Below are 5,787 nucleotides of genomic sequence, written 5' to 3'. Positions count from 1 at the left end.
AAGAAGGATAAGGGGTGGGGGGTCAGAATGAAAGAGAGAGAGAGAGAAAAAAAGTAAGGATGAAGGAACACTACGTAATTAGGGAAACTAGCACACTTGGGTCTTGTACATTATGTTGTTTTTTTCTGTTTTTTCTAACCCCACCCCTAACCCCCCCTAAATGACTGGTGCTAGTGCATTTATTTGGGTCACTTCTGCCAACATGAGTCAAAGCCTTTGCCAAAAAAATAACAACAGATATTTGAGGATAGGGAGAGGGAGAAAATCTCTCTCTCTCTTAACATCTACCTCACCAAGAGAAACGTCTGCCAGATATTCTCATGGAGAGCATTTATTTTTTATCCAATCAAAAGCAGTAAGAAATCACTCCAGATAAGGTTATTACGTGATCTATTGTTTCCAGCTACGGGGGTGTAAGTAACATTTAAGGCCCGGACCTATTATTCAATCATTCAAGAAGGAAGAGAGCTTGGCCACTTGGACAGCCTCCAGCTATCACTCTATTGTTATTAACATATGAGTCCCTGAGGAACACATGAAATCATGTATGTGATGGAAAAACACTGAATGGGTGTGTGTTGGAACACATTATTGAAGGTTGACAACACAGATTTTAATAACCCCTCTAGCCCCAAAGCCTTTAGATCCAACTGGGGTGTTGACGGCTAAGTCATGAAGACTTTTGAAATATCGGTGCATCTTTAAGGCTCAATGTGACCTCTGAGAATGGAGGCTTACAACTGGGACCAATACATAAATAGCCTTTTCGTAAATTAAGTTGATTCTCTCCTTAATAGGCAATAAATTGTCATGTACTTCAAACTTCAAACAGTCTTTTAGGCTGAATGACGTCCAGAAGATTCAAGTTTGATTCATACTTTATGCTAAAACTGCTGTGAACGTCTTATCTTGACAGTTATCTTCAAAGCTATCATTCTATATGACTGGTCACTTACACTCATGGACTGTTGTAATAATCGCTCGCAACTGCCTGTTAGATTCTTGCACATACATACATTCTGGCAGTTTGTGTCAAATTTTGTAAAGAAACCAAGGGGGTTTTCTGGAAAGGTACCATATCCCCCTCCCCACCCCTTGCTGAGTTTTAAACCCAGATTGTCTAGCACTCCTTGTTTGGTCTGGAGGAGTTTTGCCAAAAAGTCTGCGTTCAAGCACTAGTTGTGTTTCAGGCTATTGGCAAGGACTAAGATTAGGTCATTCCTCTACTGATAGACGCTTATTTGAATTCAATGTAAAACGGTGTACATGTGAATACCTTTATGTGTGTGTTTGGAGGTTCAGAAAGGAAGTGCTGACAAGAAGCATATCTCAGTAATCAAGAATGAAGAATGAATGGATGATCTATGCCCATAACTGTGCAATGATCATGTGCAGAAAGCACTGACAACTAAGCATTAAATGGCACATGCTAGTTGTAAAAAGATCTAATAATGAGTCTGTCTCTGTAAATTTGCATCAAATAGAACCAGAGTTTTACACTTTCTGAAAACGTAAGAGCGTTTGCCTGTGTAAAACTTTACCAGAATGTTGCTGTGTTTTCTAAAGTGCCCTGAGTGGTTTTTATTGCATTGTGATGTGGCTGCTAGGTCATTGCTATGCAGTTGCTAGGGTGTTCTGGGTTGTTGCTTGGGCATTGCTAGTGCTTGCTAGGGTGTCCTGGATAGTTGCTAGGGTGTTGCTATGGAGTTGATATACGGTTCAAAGGGAGTTCTCGGTGGTTGTTAGGGTGTTGCTATTTAGTTTCCAGGACATTCGGAGAGGGGACTGCCATGCAGTTGCTAGGGTGTTCTGGGTAGTTGCTAGGGTGTTGAGTCCATGAAGTGTCCAAAATTCCACAAATTTTGCGACGAAACTTATGAACATCCAAAACAATGCTGTGTGCTGGGCTAAATGTGCTTGTTTTATGTGCAGACGTATGATGCCATTTTGACAAGCTGAGAATTCATAAAGAGCTTATAAAATGAGATGCGGCGAGGCGGTTCTGACGCCTGTACCAAACTTAATTGGGCAATGTAGCTCCTATGATGAGAAAAAACATGTATGCTTGAGCATTCTGCCCTTTTTAGGGTCGCATCTGGTGACATCACGTCCTGTTTTGGTTTGTTTGCATGTCTTTGGTCCGTGTTGCGTTAATATTTCAGTCGAACCTCACCAGAGTTTGTTTGGAAGCGGACCGAGATCCATCTTTTCATCTGTCTTGATCTGCTTGTTTGGTGCGCACCAGGGTTCAGATGGCAGCGTTCACACATGTTCAAATGAACTGCACTAACAGAGCAATCACAACAGAGTTTGTTTTAATCAAACCAAAACTGCAAAGTGTAAACACATTCTAAGTCTCTAGGATATTGTGGTTCCTCCTTTAATGTACTGTAGGTCTGTTTTTTCTTAGCTTGTTTTATGGTCCACCAGGAACACATTTTAATTCTGATTGCTTTAAAAAAAAGTAACAGCACACCTTTCATCAACAAGCTACAAAAGATTTGAGCGATCATTCATGTCCATATCACGAATAGTTTAATTTATTAGGGTTGGGAATTTGTACACATTTAATTAAGCATGATGCTTGCCCAATAGTAAGCATTACTAAAAAGGAAAACATGATGCTCCCATATTCTAAAATGAGAGGCAAGCCCCTTCTGTCTCTTTTGAAAAGTTTCCCATATTAACACACACATGTGAACTTGATATCCAATAAGCAGACTGTTTTAAAACAAGCTGAACGCTATGTTTGGCCTGGGTGAAAAGCGATAAGCCAGTTATCTACTGACCCAGTTACACTCTGAATCAGGTTGACAGCTGATTCAGCCAAATGTCACTCTTTTTTTTTTTAAGAGGTGGATATGTAGTAGAACAGGGTGTTTTCTCTGCACTACAATCCTGTAATTGGACAGAAAGTCTGTTTTACTGACTTTCACAAAACATGGTTGAAATGGTTTTGCATGGCCACTTTGATGGAGGAATATGTAGTTATGTGGTGAAACAAATGTGGAATAAAAATAACTATACATAAACAAAGGAGATATATGCCTCTGCTAAGCTGATAAAGTAATTTGAGGAAAAGCTTGAGAACATTGTGTCCATTGATAATGCTTGATCCAATAAGCACACATGCAGACTTGGCATGCGTTTTGTTTTGCTGAGGATCTCTGACCTAAAAATCTAACTCTATTAAAGTAATACAAATATATCCAGTACCGCACCACCTGAATTTTCTTGTGTTCCAACAGCTGCTTTTTGTAAACCCTACCACCCCCCTATTCACATAAAACAGTTATGCACACAATCTTGCAGTGGAGTGCCCAGTGCCAGTGCAGAGAAGCATATCGCAGTTGTGCATACAGCTGTTGACTGAAAAGTGCCTGTTTTCAGTTTACCTAATGTCTACCTTCAGTTTACCTAATGTCTGCTGTCTATATAAGGGCCGGCACACTGAGGCAGGGTGAGGGAAACTGCCTCAGGTTTTAAAGCGAGGAGGGGTATCAGAATAGGTTTCCAAGTGTCCTTCAGATAAGCTGGCACTGCTGCTGAGATTTCTCAGCTCATTTCTCTCATTTTATTGCAGTGTGGGCTATACAAAAAGATGTGGTGGGCTTGAATATTTAAACAAATGAGGGTTTGAGCAGGTGCATAGGCCACAGTCAATGTAATGGAAAGAATAGTAAATTTGCATACTGCAAGATGGTTAACACCAATATAGAGGGGGGTTCGTATTCAATTTATAGTATAAAATTATAATATCAGCAAAATCATTTGAGGGAAAAGTGGAACTGAAAAATAAGAATGTATAAAATATGTAAAATTTACAGTTTTAAATGTAAAGGGGGGAGGGAGGGGGGGGGGGGGGGGGATAAGATTTTCAATGTGGTCTCGGATATTTTTCAACCCCACTTTTGTGGATTAATTATGCTATTCATAGTTTTCAGTAACGTGACTGGTGCTGAGACCTGGAGGGCAAAACATCTATAGAACTGCATTACAGGCCAGTCAAATTCCCATCTCAAAAGAAGAAAACCAAAAATATGTGAACATAATGCAAGTTTTGGGCACTTGTGGTCCATATACAGCACTGCTGCAGTATTTTAATCACTAAAAACGGCGGGATATTCTAAAACATTCAAAATGAAAAACACTTAAAAGATCCTTAATGTATTAATCAAATTCAGTATACACTTACTGATAATGCATATTATATACAGGCGAGCAGATGAACCCAGAATATATGCCAAATGGTTAAGCGTTTTCTTTATAATGGTTTTCTATATGGGAAAAAGCTCAACGAAAAACTACGAATGTTTGTGCTTGCCTGCGGTGTTGGGGAAAGTTACTTTTGTAATGCATTACAATATTGCGTCACTCCCTAAAAAAGTAGCAAATTGAGTTACTTAGTTACTTTTTATGGAAAGTAATGCATTATGTTACTTTTGCATTACTTTTCTCATCTGGGCTGGGCTTGCTTGTTTTTTAATAGCAAAAGAAAAAGTTATATTTTTGGCGAAAGGCCTTTTCACATCACAATTGAAATGAATAAGCCTCAGGCTGAAGGAAATGCAAATTCACGCCTGTACAGTAGTGTGATTGATTGGTAAATAAGGTTCGATTAAATACATAAAGTAATTTATATTATTTAACATATTTAATTATTGCAGGTTTGCATTATGTTCTGAGTTTGTTTTTATTCATTTTGAGAAACTGAATCTGTTTTTGTGTGATGTGAGATGAGTAAATTCATGCTTACATTTAGTTCTAACTACAATAAGCAGCGTCATGTTAACGCAGTGCACACAACGCCTCCTGATTTCTCTCAACATGGGCTTATTTGAAAATGTTTGCTTATTTGGAAAGTATTTTGTAGTACATTTAAAAGTAATGCTTTACTTTACTAGTTACTTGAAAAATAAGTAATCTAATTACGTAACTTGAGTTACTTAATGTAAAAGTAATGTGTTACCCCGAACACTGCTAGCCTGTATATAGTTTGCATCATCAATAAGGTGTATACTGAATTTGGTCTTTTAATATCACGGTCTTGCTACATTAAACTTATGGTGTGTTCAAGTCATGTCGGAAAGATCGTATTTACGAGTTGAATGCACACGAACACCATCACAATGTCATAAATACGAGTGGGAAGCTCAGGATTTTCACTAAGCCCGGATGTTTACGAGTTGGGGGCGTGTCAGTGAGAAGCATGGCGGAATACCACAATACTTGTCGTATTTCGCAATGACGTTGTCAGGATTTTCAACGAAGTAAGGTAATTGCCTGCACAAAAAAATGATAGCATTATAATATAACAATATAATATGTAAAATTTACATTGGCTTCATAAATTAATTAAAAACATTAAAAAGCAAAAGACACCTGATGCACATTCTTTGATCATTTTCTAAAAGTAGAGTTAAAAAACCTTGCTGTATATTAATTAATTAATAGAAGGTACACCGCCATCTTACTCTGACGAAAGTGACTTTGAACTCCCCTGAAACACGGTTTCCCACCTCATAAATATGAACTTCCCTGGAGGACTTGAACACACCATTAGCACAAACCTGGTAAAAATGACTGGCGGGAAAGGGAGGAAAGCCTGGTTTTTGCCCTCCAGGAAGGCGTTTCTATAAGTGTGTGTCGTCACGTGAAAACTATGAATAGCCACGGTCACACTAGATTTTGAGTCTAAATTTCTACGGACACTGCAACGGTCGCAAAATGATGTCACTGTGGCAAGCAGGGTGGGGCCGAGAGCCGTCTTGCACTGTTGTGACTCCT

Source organism: Leuciscus leuciscus (genome assembly GCF_965113295.1).
Source record: "Leuciscus leuciscus genome assembly, chromosome: 16".
NCBI classification, from domain to species: Eukaryota; Metazoa; Chordata; class Actinopteri; order Cypriniformes; family Leuciscidae; genus Leuciscus; species Leuciscus leuciscus.
This window is presented reverse-complemented; position numbering follows the sequence as displayed.